The following is a 24229-nucleotide window of genomic DNA, read 5'->3' on the forward strand; positions in this document are numbered from 1 at the left end:
TTCTTTAAACCTAGGCTTCAGGAAAAAGTAACAAAGAAATATTCATACACCATATGTCATTCAGTACAATTCCCCTGCACCATGGGCAGAGATGGAGTTATTTCACTAGAGTTATTTCAGTGGAGTTATTTCATGGTTTTGGCCATGGAAAATCTCATCAGACTTGAAAGTCATGTGCTCCCCTTTTCCTTGGAAGGGCAAATGTATCAGAACTGTGTCTGGTTTCAAGAAACCTCAACAGTGAGTTAAATAAGTGGTTTACTTGTCTTATGCAACAAGCCATGGATAGAAAGATCAGGGTGAGTACCGTAGCCCAGTGTTATCAAGGATCCAGATTTCTTCCATATTCTTACTGGGACCAATCCTAAAATGTGGATTTAATGCTTATGATTGTAAGAGGATTGCTCATCCAGACATCTATCTGAGAGGAAGGCAAAGGGAATAAAAAAGCATCCCAGTGAGTTTATTTCTCTTATAAAACTTCCCTGGAAGCCCTAGCAAGAGGCTTCCACTAATTTTATCTTTGGCCAGAATTGGTCTCTTGCCTACTAGCTACACCTGAGGCTGCAAAGCAAAGTTTTTAGCTGAACACAATTCTCCGTAACTGGAATGGCTGTTAAGAAAGAGAGAAGTGGGTACAGAGTAGGCATTGGGTAGTGGCTGTCACTGTTAGTGACTAACAAGATAAGATCTGCCATCTTGACACAGCCTTTTCCCATCTAACCTTCAAATTACACACACACACACACACACACACACACACACACACACAGACATGCACTTGGGCCACTTCATTTTGCTCACTTGCATTCAATATCTGTGGATTTCCTCAGTAGATTCTTTCACTGAAAAGATAAGCATACTCTTGGAGGAATATAAAAACATAAATGCTATTTGCCCAGGTTTCTATTTCTGTAAATCAAGTGTTCAGAAGTTCAGAGGTTCAATTATTGTTTAATCAGAATTGAAATAAAAAGAGTTCTGGATGGTCCTAACTAACCTTGCAGCATGTTTCCAGAGTTAATCAAAGATTAATATTTATATCAATTGAATGCATTGGAGTCAAGAAACATTTATTGAGCATCAACAATGTGCCAGGTCCTGTGTTAAAATAACCAAGAGGAAAAAGACTAAGTGCCTCCCATCAGGAAACTCACTGTCTGATACAACAGATAGGTATGTGAACACACAACTACACCAGAGGAAAATATGAGAACAAATTAGAGGACAGCACATGGTGGAAGAATGTTTAGCTTTATTGGGAGAGGGGTGCAGAGAAGACTTCTCCAAAGACATGATATCCAACCTGGATGAGTCAGTGTTAGGACCAGTCCTCATGTTTGCTGATTTTCAGTCTAATGCATGTCTCACAATCTAAAAATGGAAATTAAAAAATGGCAATGCAAAATGTATCTTCAATAATATGTTTAAATCTATCTATGAATAACTATACAACCCAAAGTGTTGGTCTGGATTTTAATGAAGTATTTGGGTTACTGCTTTGGCTAACCCAAAATGCATTATGTTATCTTCACAGTTTGTCATAAGTTTCATAAATATAGAACATTTCACAATATGCTTGCACCTACTGAAAAACAAACAGCAAAGTAACTAATAATCTAAGAAAGTATTGTCCACAAAATATGCTAGACATTTTCATAATGGACTGGAGAAATACTTAAATTTCCATTTGTATTCTGTACTAAATATTTCAGAGTCAGAGAGATTAAATATTTTTTAATTAACTCTACTATATAATAATGGTCTAAACTGCAAGTTGCACTGTAGTTGAACTTCTTGATGACTAAGTTACATATTCTAGAAGGTCTATATATGCGTTTTAGATTCTGAGGTGGGGGTGGAATTTCACAGCAGTCCTACATAATTGTTAACTACGGCTTGTTTCCCCTTTTCCCAATGACTCCCTGTTTTCATCACCATCTTTCCATTCAAGACACATTCCCCAAACCCAATTCTGTTTGCCTGGGAAAATAATTCACATTTATAAAAATGTATCAGAGTGCTCTCAAATATTCTATTCCTTTAATTCTTAACAACATTCCTGAAAGGTTGAGTGAACTATCTTATGTGGGTTTTGTGAACTTAGGACACTCTATTTATGTTCCCAGAAGTCTGCTAAGAGGAAAATAGACATAATAAGCTTCAGTTTCTGTCTTCTAGGAAATTACAGTTTATTTTACTAATATAAGCATTATGATGGCTAGAACTTTAATAACCAATTTGCCCTAAATGACTGGAGCAGTGCCTGGTGCTTAATATATTTTTAATAAGAATATACAATCATAAATGTAATATTTAAGTGAGTTTTCAAGACTAGAAAGCATATTATGGGTGTAACTGTGAAGGAAAATAATGTAGCCAATAAGATACAGAGTGTGAAATGGAAAAACAGCAAAATTCTAAGCCCAGACTCTCAAAGACAGTACAAACATTCTGGGATAATTAAGAAATTCCTGGCAGGCTTAGCCAAAGTGTAGAAAAGCCAAACCTCTTTTGGACTTGTGTCTATCAAGAATCTTAGCATAGACTTTGAGCTATTTACAAATTTTAGAACATTTCCGGCAAACAATAGTATGTGCTTACAGGCATCAAAGTAACAACATATCAGCACAATCCTTTTATAAACATGAAGGTAACATTTTCTGAAGCAGGGGGGCTAGAAGAGAATGAGGCTCTGGAAAAAGGAAGAAATTTCACAGTCAGATGAAATGAGCACAGATTAGAAATAACAGAACTATTATCTTAGCTAAAATCAGTGTAAGTTTCTGGGTTTGGGAAAACTGGAAACTATACTAAATCTCATTGAATACCAATTAAAGTTCCATTAGGTTTGAGTATATATTGCCAGTTTGAAAAGAACCTATTCATTGTTTTCATTTCCCAGTGTGGGTTTAATCATTCTTGACCTGTCCTCTGTCATCAAAATATGAGTCTTTTTAGAGATAGATGCTTAATTTATACAAACCTTGCCTGACTACTATGAGTGGGTATCCTTGGCAAGATGCTGCTTCAACAGCTATAGTTAGCTAAAATTTACTGAACAAATCCTCTGTGGCGGGCAGATAAAGGAACTGAGGCACAGAGGGTTTGTACAAGATCTCATAACCAGTAAGTGGTAGATCAGGATGCGAGCTCAGGAAGTCTGGCTCCTGAGCTGGGGCTCTAAACCCCTAAACAAGGCTTGTGTTCATCTATATCTTCTACATGATGCAAGTATAACGTTCAATTTATGCAAATGTATTTTGCCTTCTTGGTGGATTTTCATGACAAGAATTTAACTCTAGAATGATGTCCCCTTGCCATGCAATATTGATTGTTTTGTATCTCACAAAGTCATCAGTTTTTGTATGCCTAGGAAATATGATTTTCATACTAGCCTGAAATCAACAAGAGGCAAACTAAGAAGGGAAAAAGTACATTTTATGATTTCAAAATTCCATCCAAAAGGAAATATGATGGCATGTGATTGATAAATCTAGTAACTTTAATTTTCCAATCTTCCAGGAAAATTTTAAAGAAGTGAAAACCTAACAATAGTCACCCACACAACATGGGCATGAAATTGTTAAACTGCAAACCCAACTGGTTAGGGAAGATTTAGCCCTGGAGGGGATGAGTTCCCTATAGAAGAGAAAACTCCAATGAAACAGAAATTAAAAAGACATAAGGAAAGTGTATTGAAGTAATGAGAGAGGAGTTTAGAAAGTCCTCGACAAAGATATTCTCTAAGCCTGACTCTCCTTGACAATGGTTTGCAAACTTTATCACGCAAGAGAATCACCTTGTTAAAACACAGATTTCTAAGACCCATCCCCACAGTTTCTGATAATTAGATAAAGATTTGCACTTTTTCCTATATGAAATGGTGAGTCCTGAAGATTTTTAAACTGGAACGTAACCTATTAGACCTGAATTTTAAGGAATGAAAATATATATCAATTAGGGCTCTTCCAGTTGAAAATGAAACAACTCAAATTAACTTTAGCAAAATGGAAAGCATATTGTCTCCTGTACCAAGAGTAAGTTAGAAAACATATTCTTGGTTGTATCCACACTCTCACACAATATTCTCAAGATTTTGCCAATTTTCCCAATTGTTCCTGAGATGGATTGTATTTTGCAAGACTTTAGTCTAATTTTGAACCATGAACCAATGCCTATGGCCTCAAGTAGCTGGAGGGTTGGATTGGTTAGAGCCGAGGCACAGTCACCTTGGAACATGAGCAGCCTCATCCAGTCTCAATGCTCCCCTGGTTTATCCCAGTGTTCCATAAGAATATTACCATTTTAAATGCCTAGAGATAAAAGAATTTGAAAAAAATGCTCCAGAAAGCAAAGTATCATAGGATAAGAAATAAGCCATGTGTTTTCCAATTATTCCTATGATTCCAGTGAAAAGAACATTCAGGTGTCTTTTTAAAAATTTTATTATTATTATTATTATTATTTTTTGCGGTACGCGGGCCTCTCACTGTTGTGGCCTCTCCCGTTGCAGAGCACAGGCTCCAGACGCGCAGGCTCAGCGGCCATGGCTCACGGGCCCAGCTGCTCCGCAGCATGTGGGATCTTCCCAGACCGGGGCACGAACCCGTGTCCCCTGCATCGGCAGGCAGACTCTCAACCACTGTGCCACCAGGGAAGCCCCGAACCTTCAGATGTCTTAAAGTCAAAATGAAGTGTATAAAACCAACATCCTTAACTGTTGCCCTGTCACCTAAGTTAGGTAGATAATAAATCCCTTATAGAAGTGGCTTCTGCACTCTTCAAAGATGAAGAGCTGGGGGAAGTGGATAGAGAGGTCTGAGAGAGAACACCTGGACGCTGGTGCTGCCACTCCCTCATCCTTACTCCAACCTGAGTGATTTTGGATCTGTTTACTGTTTTCTTGCTTTTTTTTTTTTTGGCCGCACCTCGAGACATTTGGGATCTTTGTTCCCCGACCAGGGATCTAACCCATGCCCCCTGCATGCGGGATTTTTGTTCCCCGGCCATGGATCGAACCTAATACCCTCTGCCTTGGAAGTGCCGAGTCTTAACCATTGGACAACCAGGGAAGTCCCTGGATCTGTTTCTTCCTATTTTCCAGATAACCTTTGCTTGAGGTCGGGATTCAATAGCTAAAACAAAACTTGCAAAACACCTCCTTTAGAACAGACCTAAACAGAGGCTCCTCCGTTGTAACGAGGGCAGCCTTCGTGATAGGAACTCAGAGATATTCTTTTCTTGAAAAACCCAAGCTAACGATTATATGAATCCTACACCTTTCAGTTCCCTCTTAAGAATAGTACAGGGAGTAAACTCTCTGGGATTGAACTTTTGATGTAGTTATGGTGCAATAGCTTAGGACATGGATTTAACTAAAGCTCAGAAAGTAACTTGTTGGCTTCCCCAGGCTTCCAAGCAAGGCATGTCATACACTGGTTTGGGACAATTCTGGCAACAGTCCAGCACAAAAATATCATATGCCAGATTCACACTCAGCTATCTACAGTTTGAAAAAAGTCTTTTTCTCTGCATTCAAAAAAAGTGAGGGGGAGAAAAACTCATAAAATGATAAGCAATACAGACCCTTTAGGATTAGGAGAACTTTTAGCTTTTAAGTGCCTCCTTGCTAAATCACACAAAGATGATTTCCAAAGCCAAATTTTGGAGTGAGACGTATAGTTCTGGGTCTTCAACAAATTCTGACAAGATTTCACACACTGTCAGAGAGGTTCTTTGCTCTTGCCCAGCTTCCCTGCGGTGGGAGAGGGGAAAGAGCCAATGCCCCAACCTCTTCGCTCTCAGGGAGCCACTTTGACCCAATTCCAGAAGCCCAAGGGCTGTCCTTAATTAGCATTGTAATTTATATTGCACAATTATGCAAATTGGGTACATAAACAAAATTATCCTTTCAGTTTGGCTTTGCTACCCAAGAAATGCAAAGCCAGTTAAAGATAAGAATAAAGAAAAGAGAATACATTTGCTCTAATTCAATGCACTATTTCTTAATTTATCCATTCTTTTGTTTTACTCTTTCACTTTGCACCTGGGGTTTTTCTAATTTCTATTTTCTCTTATTTTGCTTTTTCTTCCTTTTATGCTGGGTTTTTCTTCCTTTATCTATCCTTGGCTCTTTTCCTTGAGAAATTTTCCATGTCATTAATTCTGCTGTAGCGATTCACAACTCTTCGGGTTATTTCTTTGTTTTTGGATATGACTATTACCTTGACTGTCTATAGTTTCCATTTTCTTTTTGCTTGCAGATTCTCTCCTTTCTCCTGTCATCTCTTTCCATTTTATTCCATTTTTCCATCAGTTTGACTTGCTTTTATAGTTGTATGATGCTCCTTGTCTGATACCTAACAAACACCCTCAACATCCAAATCATCTTTACTAAGAAAACTGAAAATAAGCATGGCAAATAACAGAGCTTGGAAGATGGGAAATTGAAGATACAAAACACGATGAAGGAACCTTCATGGTGGCAGAGGAGTAAGACATGGAGATCACCTTCCTCCCCACAAATACATGGGAAATTCACCTACATGTGGAACAACTCCTACAGAACACCTACTGAACGCTGGCAGAAGACATCAGACCTCCCAAAAGGCAAGAAACTTCCCACATACATAGGCAGGGCAAAAGAAAAAAGAAAAAACAGTGACAAAAGAATAGGGAAGGGACCTGCACTTCTGAGAGGGAGCTGTGAAGGAGGAAGTTTCCACACACTAGGAAGCCCCTTCACTGGCAGAGATGGGGGTGGCTGGGGTGGGGGGAAGCTCCGGAGCCACAAAGGAGACCGCAGCAACAGGGGTGCAGAGGGCAAAGCAGAGAGATTCCCGCACGGAGGATCGGTGCCGACCAGCACTCACCAGGCCGAGTGTCTTGTCTGCTCACCTGCCGGGGCGGGCGGGGGCTGGGAGCTGAGGCTTGGGCTTCGGAGGTCAGATCCCAGGGAAAGGACTGGGGTTGGCTGCGTGAACACAGCCTGAAGGGGGCTAGTGCGCCACGGCTAGCAGGGAGGGAGTCCGGGGAAAAGTCTGGAGCTGCCGAAGAGGCAAGAGACCATTGTTTAAGGGTGCACGAGAAGAGGGGATTCAGATAAACGAGCTCCAGAGATAGGCGCGAGCTGCGGTTATCAGCGCGGACCTCAGAGATGAGCATTAGATGCTAAGGCTGCTGCTGCAGCCACCAAGAAGCCTGTGTGCAAGTACAGATCATTATGAACACCTCTCCTCCCGGGAGTCTGTGCAGGCCGTCACTGCCAGCGTCCTGTGATCCAGGGACAAGTTCCCCGGGAGAACACACCGCACACCTCAGGCTGGTGCAGCATCATGCTGGCCTCTGCTGCCGCAGGCTCACCCTGCATTCCGTACCCCTCCCTCCCCCCGGCCTGAGTGAGCCAGAGCCCCCTAATCAGCTGTTACTTTAACCCCGTCCTGTCTAAGCAAAGAACAGACACCCTCAGGTGACCTACACACAGAGACAGGGACAAATCCAAAGCTGAATCCCAGGAGCTGTGCGAACAAATCTCTGGAAATCTCTCCAAGCCACCTCAGGAGCAGTGGATTAAATCTCCACAATCAACTTGATGTACCTGCATCTGTGGTATACCTGAATAGATAACAAATCATCCCAAAATTGAGGTGGTGGACTTTGGGAGCAACTGTAGACTTAGGGTTAGCTTTCTGTATCTAACTTGTTTCTGGTTTTATGTTTATCTTAGTTAAGTATTTAGAGTTTATTATCATTGGTAGATTTGTTTATTGATTTGGTTGCTCTCTTCCTCTTTTTTAATATATATATATATATATATTTCCTTTTTCTCTTTTTGAGAGCATGTATGTGTATGCTTCTTTGTGTGATTTTGTCTGTATAGCTTTGCTTTTACCATTTGCCCTAGGGTTCTGTTCATCCATTTTATTTTTTAGTATAGTTTTTAGCGCTTGTTATAATTGGTGGATTTGGTTTTTAGTTTGGTTGCTTCTTTCTTTCCTTCTTCTTTTATTACTTTAATTTTTTTATTTTTAATAATTATTTTTTAAATTATTTTCTTTTCTTTCCTTTTTCTTTCTTTCTTTCCTTCTTTCTTATTTTCTCCCATTTCCTCTGAGCCATGTGGCTGACAGGGTCTTTTTGCTCCAGCCAGGTGTCAGGCTGTGCCTCTGAGGTGGGAGCCGAGTTCAGGACATTGGTCCACCAGAGACTTCCTGGCTCCATGTAATATCAAACAGCAAAAGCTCTCCTAGAAATCTCCATCTCAACGTTAAGACCCAGCTCCACTCAACGACAAGCAAGCTCCAGTGCTGCACACCCTATGCCAGACAACTAGGAAGACAGGAACACAAGCCCACCCATTAGTAGAGGGGCTGCCTAAAATCATAATAAGGTATTACAGACACCCCAAAACACACCACCAGGCGTAGTCCGTCCACCAGAAAGACAAGATCCAGCCTCATCCACCAGAACACAGGCACCAGTCCTCTCCACCAGGAAGCCTACACAAACCACTGAACAAACCTTAGCCACTGGGGGCAGACACCAAAAACAACAGGAAATATGAACCTGCAGCCTGCCAAAAAGAAACCCCAAACACAGTAAGTTAAGCAAAATGAGAAGACAGAGAAACACACAGCAGATGAAGGAGCAAGGTAAAAACTCAGCAGACCAAACAAATGAAGAGGAAATAAGCAGTCTACCTGAAACAGAATCCAGAGTAATGATAGTAAAGATGATCCAAAATCTTGGAAATAGAATGGAGAAAATAAAAGAAACGTTTAACAAAACGTAGAAGAACTAAAGAGCAAACAATGATGAACAACACAATAAATGAAATTAAAAATTCTCTAGAAGGAATCAATATCAGAATAACTGAGGCAGAAGAATGGATAAGTGACCTGGAAGATAAAATAGTGGAAATAACTACTGCAGAACAGAATAAAGAAAAAACAATGAAAAGAATTGAGGACAATCTCAGAGAGCTCTGGGACAACATTAAATGCACCAACATACAAATTATAGGGGTCCTAGAAGAAGAAGAGAAAATATTTGAGGAGACTATAGTTGAAAATTCCCTAATATGGGAAAGGAAATACTTAATCAAGTCCAGGAAGCACAGAGAGTCCCAAAAAGTATTAATCCAAGGAGAAACATCCAAGACATATATTAAACAAACTATCAAAAAAAAAAAATACAGAGGTTTCCCTAGTGGCGCAGTGGTTGAGAGTCAGCCTGCTGATGCAGGGGACACGGGATCGTGCCCCGGTCCAGGAAGATCCTGCATGCTGTGGAGTGGCTGGGCCCGTGAGCCATGGCCACTGAGCCTGTGCGTCCAGAGCCTGTGCTCCACAACGGGAGAGGCCGCAATAGTGAGAGGCCCGCATATGGCAAAAAAAAAAAAAATAACAATAATAATAATAAGAAGAAGAATACAAAGAAAAAATATTAAAGCAGCAAGGGAAAAACAACAAATAACATACATACAAGGGAATCCCCATAAGGTTAACAGTTGATTTCTCAGCAGAAACTCTGCAAGCCAGAATGGAGGGTAAGGACATATTTAAAGTGATGAAAGGGAAAAATCTACAACCAAGATTACTCTACCAAGCAATGATCTCATTCAGATTTGATGGAGAAATTAAAATCTTTACAGACAAGCAAAAGCTAAGAGAATTCAGCACCACCAAACTAGCTTTACAACAAATGCTTAAGAAACTTCTCTAGGCAGGAAACACAAGAGAAGGAAAAGACCTACAATAACAAACTCAAAACAATTAAGAAAAAGGTATAGGAACATACATATTGATAACTATCTTAAATGTAAATGGATTAAATGCTCCAACCAAAAGACATAGACTGGCTGAATGGATACAAAAACAAGACCCATATAAATGCTGTCTACAAGAGACCCACTTCAGACCTAGGGACACATACAGACTAAAAGTGAAGGGATGAAAAAGATATTCCATGCAAATGGAAATCAAAAGAAAGCTGGAGTAGCAATTTTTTATATCACACAAAATAGACTCTAAAGTAAAGACTATTACAAGAGACAAAGAAGGGCACTACATAATGATCAAGGGAGCAATCCAAGAAGAAGATATAAGAATTTTAAATATTTATGAACCCAACATTGGACCACCTCAATACATAACGCAAATGCTAACAGCCATAAAAGGGTAAATCAACAGTAACACAATCATAGTAGGGGACTTTAACACCCCACCTTCACCAATGGACAGATCATCCAAAATGAAAATAAATAAGGAAACACAAGCTTTAAATGACATATTAAACAAGATGGACTTAATTGATATTTATAGGACATTCCATCCAAAAACAACAGAATACACTTTCTTCTCAAGTGCTCATGGAACATTCTCCAGGATAGATCATATCTTGGGTCACAAATCAAGCTTTGGTAAATTTAAGAAAATTGAAATCGTATCGAGTATCTTTTCTGACCACACACTATTAGACTAGATATCAATTACAAATCAATTACAATTTTACAATTAAAAATTACAAACACATGGAGGCTAAACAATACACTACTTAATAACCAAGAGATCACTGAAGAAATCAAGAAAATCAAGAAATCAAGAAAAAACAAAAAGAAAATCAAGAAATCAAGAAAAAACAAAAAGTACCTAGAAAAAAATGACAATGAAAACACGACCCAAAACCTATGGGATGCAGCAAAAGAAGTTCTAAGAGGGAAGTTTATGGCAATACAGTTCACCTCAAGAAACAAGAAACATCTCAAATAAACAATCTAACCTTACACCTAAAGCAATTAGAGAAAGAACAACAAAAAACCCAAAGTTATCAGAAGGAAAGAAATTATAAAGATCAGATCAGAAATAAAAGAAAAACAAATGAAGGAAAAAATAGCAACGATCAATGAAACTAAAAGCTGGTTCTTTGAGAAGATAAACAAAACTGATAAATGATTAGCGAAACTCATCAAGAAAAAAAGGGAGAAGACTCAAATCAACAGAATTGGGAATGAAAAAGGAGAAGTAACAAAGGACACTGCAGAAATACAAAGGATCATGAGAGATTACTACAAGCAATTATATGTCAATAAAATGGACAACCTGGAAGAAATGGACAGATGCTTAGAAAAGCACAACCTTCTGAGACTGAACCAGGAAGAAATAGAAGATATAAACAGACCAATCACAAGCACTGAAATTGAGACTGTGATTTAAAATCTTCCAACATACGAAAGCCCAGAACCAGATGGCTTCACAGGCAAATTCTACCAAATATTTAGAGAAGAGCTAACACCTATCCTTCTCAAACTCTTCAAAATATAGCAGAGGGAGGAACACACCCAAACTCATTCTATGAGACCACCATCACCCTGATACCAAAACCAGACAAAGGTGTCACAAAGAAAGAAAACTACAGGCCAATATCACTGATGAACATAGACATAAAAATCCTCAACAAAATACTAGCAAACAGAATCCAACAGCACATTAAAAGGATTATACACAATGATCAAGTGGGGTTTATCCCAGGAATGCACGGATTCTTCAATATACAGAAATCAATCAATGTGATAAACCATATTAAAAAATTGAAGAATAAAAACCATAGGATCATCTCAATAGATGTAGAAAAATCTTTCAACAAAATTCAACACCCACTTACAATAAAAGCCCTCCAGAAAGTAGGCAGAGAAGAAACTTACCTCAACATGTTAAAGGCCATATATGACAAACCCATAGCCAATATCATTCTCAATTGTGAAAAACCGAAACCATTTCCTCTAAGATCAGGAACAAGACAAGGTTTTCCACTTTCACCACTATTATTCAACATAGATTTGGAAATTTTAGCCACAGTAATCGGAGAAGAAAAATAAATAAAAGGAATCCAAACCAGAAAAAAAGAAGTAAAGCTGTCACTGTCTGCAGAAGACATGATACTATACATAGAGAATCCTAAAGATGCCACCACAAAACCACTAGAGATAATCAACGAATGTGGTAAATTTGCAGTATATAAAATTAATGCACAGAAATCTCTTGCATTCCTATACACTAATGATGAAATATCTGAAAGAGAAATTAAGGACACACTCCCATTTACCACTTCAACAAAAAGAACAAAATACCTAGGAATAAATCTACCTAAGGAGACAAAAGAACTGTATGCAGAAAACTATAAGAAACTGATGATAGAAATTAAAGATGATACAAACAGATGGAGAGATATACCATGTCTTGGATTGGAAGCATCAACATTGTGAAAATGACTATACTAGCCCAAAGCAATCTACAGATTCAATGCAATCCCTTTCAAACTACCAATGGCATTTTTTACAGAACTAGAACAAAAAATTTCACAATTTGTATAGAAACACAAAAGACCCTGAATACCCAAAGCAACCTTGAGAAAGGAAAACAGAGCCAGAGGAATCAGGCTCCCGGACTTCAGACTATACTACAAAGCTACAGTAATCAAGACAGTATGGTACTGGCACAGAAACAGAAATATAGATCAATGGAACAGGATAGAAAGCCCAGAGATAAACCCATGCAAGTATGGTCACCTTATTTTTGATAAAGGAGGCAATAATATACAATGGAGAAAAGACAGCCTCTTCAATAACTGATGCTGGGAAAACTGGACAGCTACATGTAAAAGTATGAAATTAGAACACTCCCTAACACCATACACAAAAATAAACTCAAAAAGGATTAAAAACCTAAATGTAATGCCAGACACTATAAAACTCTTAGAGGAAAACATAGGAAGGACACTCTATGATATAAATCACAGCAAGATCCTTTTTGACCCACCTCCTAGAGTAATGGAAATAAAAACAAAAGTAAACAAATGGGACCTAATGAAACTTAAAAGCTTTTGCACAGCAAAGGAAACCATAGACAAGATGAAAAGACAACCCTCAGAATGGTAGAAAATATTTGCAAACGTTTCAACTGACAAAGTATTAATCTCCAAAATTTATTTGCAGCTCATGCAGCTCCATAGCATAAAAACAAAAAACCCAATCCAAAAAAGGGCAGAAAACCTAAATAGACATTTCTCCAAAGAAGATATACAGATTGCCAACAAACACATGAAAGAATGCTCAACATCACTAATCATTAGAGAAATGCAAATCAAAACTACAATGAGGTATCACTTCACACCTGTGAGAACGGCCATCATCAAAAATCTACAAACAATAAATGCTGGAGAGGGTGTGGAGGAAAGGGTACCCTCTTGCACTGTCAGTGGGAATGTAAATTGATATAGTCACTATGGAGAACAGTATGGAGGTTCCTTAAAAAACTAAAAATAGAACTACCATACAACCCAGCAATCACACTATGGGGCATATACCCTGAGAAAACCATAATTCAAATAGTCATGTATCACAATGTTCATTGCAGCACTATTTACAATGGCCAGGACATGGAAGCAACCTAAGTGTCCATCGACAGATGAATGGATAAAGAAGATGTGGCACATATATACAATGGATTATTACTCAGCCATAAAAGGAAACGAAATTGAGTTATTTGTAGTGAGGTGGATGGACCTAGAGTCTGTCATACAGAGTGAAGTAAGTCAGAAAGAGAAAAACAAATACCGTATGCTAACACATATATATGGAATGTAAATAAATTGTTCTGAAGAACCTAGGGGAGGACAGGAATAAAGACACAGGTGTAGAGAATGGACTTGAGGACACAGGGAGGGGGAAGGATAAGCTGGGACGAAGTGAGAGTGACATGGACTTATGTATACTACCAAATGTAAAATAGATAGCTAGTGGGAAGCAGCCACATAGCACAGGGAGGTCAGCTCAGTGCTTTGTGACCACCTAGAGGGGTGGGATCAGGAGGGTGGGAGGGAGACACAAGAGGGAGGAGATATGGGGTATATGTATATGTATAGCTGATTCACTTTGTTATAAAGCAGAAACTAACACACCAATGTAAAGCAATTAGACTCCAATAAAGATGTTGAAAAAAAAAAACAACACCCAGTGAAACTGAACTGGAAGCCAATGCCTAGATCAATAGACAGTATTTAAGTACATACTAGCCAAGAGGTAATCAATCAACAAATCAGCATTAAAAAAGATAATTTTCCAACATTGGATGATATTCCAGTGAACTGGCTCCTTCAAAAAGCCTTAAAATTATATGGAAAAATCAGAAAACCTAAAATGTTTAAAACTGGTATGAAATATAACCTATATAAAGCTGGCTTTGAAGGAATTGTGGCTGGTAGTGCTTGACAATATATGGGAACTGTTAAAGGAATTTATAACAGCGGTTCTTGAACAGAACTGTGAAGAGGACAGAATTGTTCATTGCTTTATCTGCCCAGAACCACAGCTCCCACCGGGAAATATCCATCCTCCTTTTACAGCCCTCTGGCTGCAGCAACAGCAGCCAAATTAAAATATAACCCAAGGGATCAGACCCAACTTGGGCAAATGAAAGCATCCTCCCTATGGCTATAACTTTTTCCACTTTGAATAACTTTCAAATGTCTCCTATACAGATTTTTAGTCCCTGTCTTCTTCTCTGACTCTTAACTTATCCCCTATCTTTCTCCCATTTACTTACTGATTTCTAGCCATCTGGCTGACTAATAGTATCAGCTCATTGCTTTCGTACCTTTCATCTTCTCCTCCTGGAATGATCTTCCTTGATTTTTTTTTTTTTTTTTTTTTTGCGGTACGCGGGCCCCGCACCGCCGCGGCCTCTCCCGTCGCGGAGCACAGGCTCCGGACGCGCAGGCCCAGCGGCCATGGCCCACGGGCCCAGCCGCTCCGCGGCACGCGGGATCCCCCCGGACCGGGGCACGAACCCGCGCCCCCCGCATCGGCAGGCGGACTCCGAACCACTGCTCCACCAGGGAAGCCCTTCCTTGATTTTTTGATGGTTGGTTTCTTCTTGTCATTTGAGTCTCTACTCAAAAGTCATCTCAGAGAAGTATCCTCTGATGTTGAACTCCATCCCGTCACTCGCTGTATATATTACCTTGTTTTAACTTAGCACCATTGACTTATATATTTATTTAATATATGTACTTGCCTCAGATATTTATAATTTTAATTTATTTATTGCCTGTCTCTCCTCACTATGAACCAAAGACAGTAAGCCAGTGAGAGGCGAGGGGTGGGTAGATGGTAGGGGGAGGAGCCAGGGAGGGAGCAAGTAGGGGTTGATGGGATAGGGTGATGCAGTGAGAGTAGAGGTGGGTGGAAACCAAGTTTGGACAGTGTTTACGGCCTGGTTTCTGATGTTCTTGAGGCCCAGCTTCATTCCTGTCTTTGGTTCTATGAAACCCCTCAGGCTCCTTTCTATGATTTCTACTTTTTTATAAACTATAAGTTGGAGTTCAATCCTTTGCAATCAGTAAAAGTAGCTCATAACAACATTACAACATTGTGCTTAAGAACGTAAAATCAGGTACAAAATTAGAGTCCGAATCAAGATTCTGTTGTTTATTATCTGTATTGTGGAGGACCAATTTCTTAATCTCTCCAAATTTTATCTCCCTTTATCTAAAAAATGAAGGATAATAATAGAGCCTACCTGACATGGGCATTGGAAAGATTAAATGTGATTACATACGCAAATTTCTTAAGCACAACGCCTGATATATAGTAAGTTCCCAATTAAAGGAGAAATTACAGCTTGCCTCAAGGGTGAAAGTGTGCTTTGAATTGGTATTTCACACCTACCCTCACTGGTGTGAAATACTTACATTCCCATTTATTTTAGACTTTTTTCTAAATTATTTTTATGATTAAATATATTTAGAGTTGGCCTTCTTTACTTTCCTCTATGATACTCATTTCATCTTTGACATATCAGTTTCTATTAGATGTCCCAGGTTGGGCATTTGTGAATGAAAAAAATACTTGGTGCTAAGAAATTGGAGAAATGATGATATAGACTGATCCTCTTCAAGTGTAAGTTCACAAGTGCTAGGTATCCCAGTCTATGTAAAGTTCACAGAATGAGATCCTGGAAGACAAACAGTGGAAATGTGTCACTCTTAATGCTTGCTAATGGTTCTTGTTGTCTGTTATAGGACATGGGCTGTTACAATAAGAAAAGTGAGTTGTAAATGAGTATGAAATCGGGAAGGACCTGGACTAGATCCACCTTTGTGAATGAGGCTTGAGATACCACTTTGCTGCTCTCATGGTACAGGCCTGTGTCCTAATGTCCAGTCTACAAAGATCTTGTAAGTCAGCTCTGCCATCACCACATCAATAAACAGGATGAGCCACAACAATTGGGAGTGGGGGTAGGGGACAGTGTTTGTGGGGAAGAGGCTGTCCCAAGGCCAGTAATGCTGAAATCCAAGGAGTGATGATAGGAAAAGAAAATGCAGTAGAGAGTAAAATGCAGGTCTCTAGTAATTATTGATATTTCTCAAAGATGTATCATATCTGCTAAAAGTAAAAAAATTAAAAAGAGGTATTTTATAAAAATTACATAAAATGAAGCAAAAGTATATAAATAAAGAAGTTTCAAAAACCCTCCACAAAATTTAATGATATTGATAAAAAATGTTGACTTTTTTTAATATGTCCCTTTATCTGAGCTGAAACTGGAATCCATATTCTGCTAAGTAGCAGAACTAGAACTTTAATGGGCTTGCAATTCCCAAGCGGCATTTAGGAAGAAATCCTGGGGAGGGGGAAATACATTACTGAGAGACTGAGCATTTTCTAACATAGCAGATCAAAGTAGATTTAAAGAGACTGAGCACTTTGTTTTACTGACAAATTTTGGATGTTTATTTGAGAGAAAGATTAGATTATGGGTGCTATATTTTCTCTTTACATCCAAATTGTTGTGTGTATGGAATTTTGTGACTCTTCTAGTCCAGCGATAACCAGGTGAAAATATAATGGAAAAAATTCTGATTCAAATTTGCACAAAAATATACAGTTGTAAGAAATACACTTAGAATGTATTTATGGGTCCTATAAGAAAACTTGAATATATGGAGCAACATACTGTTGTTATATGACCAATATTATAAATTAGTCATTAAATCATCTATATATGGTAAGGTAAATGGAAGTATTGATGGATTATTGGGTATTATTTTAATACTCTGTGAAAATTATATTTGCTAGTATTTCATCAAGAAAATTACAACTACCTTCTTGAACAAGATTACCCTCTACATTTTTTTTCATTTCCTATTTTTGTATTCTCTTTCTCATTTCTAATTTATTATTTTTTCTCTTTACTCTTTGCATAAAATTAAATGGATTTTTCCTTAGAAAAATAGATTTAGTTCTAATTCAGTTGTTGATTTTACATTTCTCTAATTCAATTATATTTGTGTTGCTTCTGTTCCTAACCTTTTTCTCTTTGGTTTATTGCAGTCTACTTAAGTTCTTTAGGTAAATATTTGATTCATTTACATTTATTTTTAATATAGAAAGGCTAAAGCTTATGAATCTGTCACTTAGAACAGCTTTGGTAATACACCTCTGTTGAAACATTGTGCTATAATGTTAGTAGATCTCTAATGTCTACAGCTACGATTTTATTTTTCAATTTGTCCCAACAGTTACTTAGGCAAATGGTGTGTTTATTTAATGTTGTTTTTGTTTTATTGTTTGTTTTTTGTATTTGGGAGGGTAGTTTTATCCTTTAGCACTGTATAATTGTGACCATATGTTATTTCTTCAATTTCTCTTCTTTATCATTTATTTGTTCTTGAATAATACTGACCTATTTTGGTAAATAAAGCACAAATGCTTGAAAAAAATAGTGTAGTTTCTGTTTGTAGGGTAGAGGTATTTATAGATATCAGTTATTAACTTTCCCTTTTATTTCCTTAATTTTAGTTATTTAAATGATGCAATTTGGGACTTCCCTGGCAGTCCAGTGGTTAAGACTTCCCCTTCCAATGTAAGGGGTGCGTGTTCAATCCCTGGTCAGGGAGCTAAGATTCCACATGCCTCGCCACCAAAAGACCAAAACAAAAAACAGAAAAAAACATTGTAACAAATTCAATAAAGACTTTAAAATGGTCCACATCAAAAAAATCTTTAAAAAAAAATAAATGATGCAATTCGTCTGTAGTGATTTGGTAGTTACACATCATGTTTATATTTTACATTATTTTATATTTCCCTTAAAATGCCCACATACATTCTTTATACCTTATACTTGTGTCATTATCAAAGCCAAGAATGAAGCAAAATAGTTGGCTACTCCCTGCTAAGATGAAAATCTTGCTACATGTTCCCTTTTATAATCCTCCCACTCTTCCTTCCACTCCCATGTCCACATTTATCTTTTTAATTTTTGTCAATATAATCTATATTTTAATACCAACTCGTTGTTGTTTAATTTGAAAAAACATTTAAGTACTTTATTCTGCCAATGGTTTTCACATTTTCACTCAGTTTTCTGAAAAGCATATTACCAACAATTGTATAATCTTACCTTTATATTCCTTCACTGCTATATTCTTATCCCTGCACAACGACTGGAACATCATGTGCTCTCAGGAATTCTGTTTAAGGAACTAACACAGTAGAACAGGAGAGAGAAGATAAGAACCCAACCAAGTAAAATTTAAACCCACATAATAAACATTGCTTCTGTAAGTGCATGTTACCAGAAACATGTTACCACCAAGATTATGGTAATTCCATAGAGTGGATTCCACCTTGATAACCCCATCTCTGCCATGGTCAAAAACACAGGCAACACAAAAATCCATACAAATGGGATGAACACTTTACTATTTCCCCTGTGCTCAGACCCTTGGAATGTGAGGTGCCTACACTAACTTCATTGTCATTAGCCCTTTTAATGGATTCACCTGTAAGTAAACATTGGTCTCAAACTTGGCTACACATTGTAATAACATGGGGAGATTCTTAAAAGATCTTAATGACCTAGCTACTCACCAGATCAATTAAATCCAAATCACTTTGGTTGAGACCCAGCTGTCAGTATTTTCTAAAGCTTCTCATGTGACTACAGAATGCAACCAAGAATAAGAATATAGGAGACTTAATGGAATCTGAACACTCAGTCCAGTTTTGCCTGTGGATATAACACAACCCAAGTTTTTTGGACACTTAAAAGTGATACTGGGGGGCTTCCCTGGTGGCGCAGTGGTTGAGAGTCCCCCTGCCGATGCAGGGGACACAGGTTCGTGCCCCGGTCCAGGAAGATCCCACATGCCATGGAGCGGCTGGGCCCGTGAGCCATGGCCGCTGAGCCTGCGCGTCCGGAGCCTGTGCTCCGCAACGGGAGAGGCCACAACAGTGAGAGTCCCGCGTACCGAAAAAAAAAAAAAAAAGTGATACTGGGAGACAGAACTTTGTTCTGGAATAGGATAATCACATCAAAATGGTAAAAAAAAAAAAAAAAAAAACCCACTTGTATCATTGCAATAATAACTGTTACATCATTTTTAACATGCAGATGAAGGGAGAGTCCAGCTGCATTTTGGGGTAAGAGGGGAGACAACAAAAGTGTTCCTCAGAGTTGATCAGACAGCTCAGTTAAAGCCAACATGGAAAAACAGACTATAACCCACTTTTTAAAAATTAAGAGTTTTGTTTCAAAATTTGCTTTGGGCTCTATTCCACAAAACAAACAAACAAACAAAAAAAAACAACGAAGTTACTGCCCTGACATTGAGGTCCTACAATCTTTTCCTTTATTTTTAGGCAGATTACCACATAGATGTTTCCTAATTTTATAAAGCTCAGATATTTGAGCTCAGAATATGGACCAGATTATTTTATTTTGAAGGCTGCCTGAGTAGCGTCAAGGAAATAGTCCCTCTGGAAATGTCTTTTGAACATTGTTACCATAACTAATATAATGCTTGACTTGAGATAAGAAACAGAAAAAACAAACAAATAGAAACAAAATCCATGCAAACTTTTGGTGGTATTTTATATACACATCTTCCTAAACACATTGTTAGGTAATATTTTAGCAGAACTGTTCAAGCTATAGTTAGCACTACTTTACAAGGGAAAGAGCCAATTAGCTGTTTTATATATGATGACAATTTTTATTTTATTGTTACTTTTTTAAATTTAAAATTTGTTTGACAGCATCAATCAATTTATTTGTTATTTTTTCTTCCAGCTTCATTGAGGTATAATTGACAAATAAAACTGTAAATATGTAAAGTGTACAATGTGATGATTTGATATACATATACCTTGAGAAATTATAACTATCAGGTTAATTAACACATTTATCACCTCATATACTTACCAGTTTTTTTGTGTGTAATGAGAACAGTTAAGATCTACACTCTTAGTAAATCAAGTATATGACACAGTATTATTAACTATAGTCACCATGCTGTACATTAGAATTGATCAATTTAATAGTTAACATACTCCAATATCTTAGGAAAGTGAAAACATCTACAGATAAGAGTGAGTTAAATTAGCTTCATGGAGCTATAACTTCTCATTATTTTTGGTCTATTCACTGCTAGGTAATATCTATTCATGTTTTTGATTGTGTCATTGTTTAGAAATATGTTGTTAGCGCTTCCCTGGTGGCACAGTGGTTGAGAATCCACCTATCAAAGCAGGGGACACAGGTTCGAGCCCTGGTCTGGGAAGATCCCACATGCCGCGGAGCAACTAAGCCTGAGCTCCACAACTACTGAGCCTGCGCTCTAGAGCCCATGAGACACAAGTACGGAAGCCCACGAGCCACAACTACTGAAGCCTGCGCGCCTAGAGCCCGTGCTCTGCAACCAAAGAAGCCACTGTAATGAGAAGCCTGCACACCACAACGAAGAGTAGCCCCCACTCACTGAAACTAAAAAGAAAGCCTGCACGCAGCAATGAAGACCCAATGCAGCCAAAAATAAATAAATATATAAATTTATTTTAAAAATATGCCCAATGCACTTGTCAGACAGCAGCCTTAATTATATTTTAAGAATGTTTTCTTTGTAATAGAGTCTGTATTTCCCAAGATATACAGCTTGATTGAAAAATATTGAGCAGAGTATAAGATCCTTGGACTCTCATCTTACTGAAAAATAATCAAGAAGATAATGTGAATTAAATGCCTTCTATAGTGATTTTCATATAGTCCAGTGGTTCTCAAATGGGACCCCTGGACGAGCAGCATCGGCATCCTTGGGAATTTTAGAAATGCAAATTCTCAGACTCCGCCCAGCCAAACTGAATCAGAAACTCTGAGGACGGGGCCAAAGTCTGTTTTAACACTCCTTCTCTGTGATTCTGTTACACTCCAAAGTTTGAGGATCTCTAAAACAGTAGAAGTGTAAAAAAAAAAAAGGCAATAGAATAAACAAAATAACAAAAGCTATATCTCCTCTACCACCTTTTCGTTTTATCTTGTTTAGAAAATAATTTGTATTAAAGTATAGTATTTGCCCAAGATATTTGTTTTTATCTCCAGGAGAATTAATCGGGGTACCTATCATTCTATTATATTTTTCCATTACATGTCAAAGATTCATGACTGGTTTTCAACATCTCTTAATGTACATTAATTCCTTAAATTTGCTTTCAAAAATTCTTTCAAGCAGCAGAGTGTTAGGTTTCACATGTGCTTACTTCCCTCACTGAGATAATGTTGCTGTAATGATCTCACTTATATGTTGCATAATTAGATCTAATATCTCTCTAATGAGATACACCATGTTATTTGGAACCAGATGTCTACCATGGATAGCAAAGGACACTTACACTAAAATTTCCAAGACATTCAAGAATAATATAAGTAGTCATTTCATACAAATTATTTTTTCCTCCTTTCTTTGAGAATTTAGTTGTTTCTAGATGGATATTAACATTCAGAATAATTCAAAAGACTAACGGAGTCACCTGGCTTTGGCATAAAACATAGTGTATAACAATTATTTGCTGGAAGAATGAAGACTGGCTTTCAGTTATTAAAAAAGAAAAGTTTACTGAGAACATAGAGCACATTGCTCTAACATCCTTGCATCTGTGCATTTACAGTATATGTTAAATTTTATGATATTATAGTTTAAGAAAGAATTTTTTCATATGAAGAATATATCTATTAAGAAAGAGCTACATGTTGGCTTAAGAATGTGGTAGTCATTTTTTCAGTACCTGCTTATGTATGTTCAATAAATATGAGATGGAAATAAGTACATTATCTCTATGGAGCTTGCTTAATTGGTTATTCACTCATATTAAAATACCTATGGGCGGGCTTCCCTGGTGGTGCAGTGGTTGAGAGTCCTCCTGCTGATGCAGGGGACACAGGTTCGTGCCCAGGTCCAGGATGATCCCACATGCTGCGGAGCGGCTGGGCCCGTGAGCCATGGCCGCTGAGCCTGCGCATCCGGAGCCTGTTCTCCGCAACGGGAGAGGCCACAACAGTGAGAGGTCCGCGTACCGCAAAAAAACAAAACAAAACAAAAAACCTATGGACATATTTAACATACAAAAATGAATACACAGAAGACATATGTAGATACACAAAGTAAACTGCATGGAGGCGTAGCTACTAATATATGTTCAATGGTATTTTCATCTCTCTGCTGAAGGTAAAAAGGTAACTATATAAACTGTATTTTCTTTTTAATGAAATCAGAGCATGCAGCATCTTAGGAACGTGTGGTGAATTAACGGCTAAGACGACCTCACCTTCCTACAGCCTTCTGAGTCTCTACAGAAGAGGAAATTAAGGGAGACAAACTGAACTGTGATGCTCTGGGACTCCCTTGATTCTGCCTGTCACCGTTTTAAGCTGGCTCAAAGCCTCAGGGGAGTCTGGCTGTTCCAGCCTTCCTCAGCCAGCCAGAAGGTAACGGCCCACTGCTTTTATTCATTACCCTGAAAGTAATGCACTAAATTTAACAAGTAACACGCTCAGCGGGAATTTATTGGGCCTTTTGCAGCATGATTGCAAGGTAGGATATGGATATGGATTCCAATTACTGTTGACACCCAGATAAGAACAAAGCCTGTATATAATTATTAGTCAAAGTTGATATTTTAGGAAAATGACAATAATAAAGAAAGAAACAAACAAACAAACAAACATTTCTATATTATTTGAAGCAAATGTTCCCGGGTGAAGGAACTCTTCCTGGTTACACAATAGGAGCATTTCAGTTAAAGGGAATAGCAATAATAAAATAGCAACATAGAGGCAACGTGGTCCTATAAAGCAACAATTTTCACATAAAAATAGCTGTGTGGAGCACATGTACAGTAGAGAGAAGGCTAACAAATTCCAAACATAGACTCCTGTGTACTATGTAAACAAATGGTCAACTTTAAATAAGGATTTAATATTTTAAGGAGAAAAAATAATCCATTTAATATTATTCCAGACGGTAACTATAGATCTATTAAAATGTGGCAGGAGTGATTGTAAAAAGATATGGTGTTACACTTTCATGTCTGTAACACTGGAGTTACCTGATGATGAAAATTCAATATTGTTGGCATATAGATATTTATGATGTCAAAGTCTTTGGGCTGCAATAAGAAGATGGGAGAAGCTAGAATTTTTACTCACTTTGGGCAAGGGCTTGTTGTTATTATTTTTTATTTTATTTATAAAGGCTATGGGAACATGATAAATGTAAAGGCATAGGAGAAAGAGAACCTGATTTTATTTTACCACACTGCATGTAAATGAAATATGTTGAAAAATATAAGGCACATGAAAACAAAGGGAGCATCACTTTCTCTGTTATTAACCCAAATGACCAACTTAAATTATTGAAATAAAAGGCAACATGCATTGCTGTTAAAGGCTTGAACCCTCACATTACACAGAATCATATCCTAGCTTTAATAATTACTAGCACTCTGACCTTGAGCCACTAATTTAATCTCTCTTAGGCTGTGTGCCCAAGTATAAAATAGGAATGATTATCATAACTACTTGTGTTGTTATATTGACAATACTGTATTATATACTTCAAAGTTGCTAAGAAACTAGATCTTTTTTTTTTTTTTTTTTTTTTTAAGAAACTAGATCTTAAATGTTCTCACCACAAAAAAGAAATGCTGATCATGGGACACATTGGAGGTGTTAGCTAATGCTATGGTGGAAAGCATATAGCAATATATAAATGTATTAAATCAACATGTTGTACACCTTAAACTTATATTTACGATGTTATATGTTAATTATATCTCAGCATCAAGAATCATTAAACCAGGAAACAAATACCATCATAATCTTTCTTTTAC

General features: G+C 37.7%; 1 long non-coding RNA gene across 1 annotated transcript in view; it reads right to left on the minus strand.

Moving 5' to 3' along the window:
* Window positions 1–1224: 1224 nt before the first annotated feature.
* LOC132597240 (uncharacterized) overlaps window positions 1225–24229 on the minus strand; it is a 41621-nt gene continuing 18616 nt past the window's right edge. Inside the window, exons 2-4 of the long non-coding RNA XR_009563676.1 lie at window positions 18468–18549; window positions 2605–2695; window positions 1225–1374 (exon numbers count right to left, since the gene is read on the minus strand). This is a non-coding gene — a long non-coding RNA (uncharacterized lncRNA). The remainder of the gene's footprint in view (window positions 1375–2604; window positions 2696–18467; window positions 18550–24229) is intronic.

The sequence above is a fragment of the Globicephala melas genome, chromosome 4 (genome assembly GCF_963455315.2).
Source record: "Globicephala melas chromosome 4, mGloMel1.2, whole genome shotgun sequence".
NCBI classification, from domain to species: Eukaryota; Metazoa; Chordata; class Mammalia; order Artiodactyla; family Delphinidae; genus Globicephala; species Globicephala melas.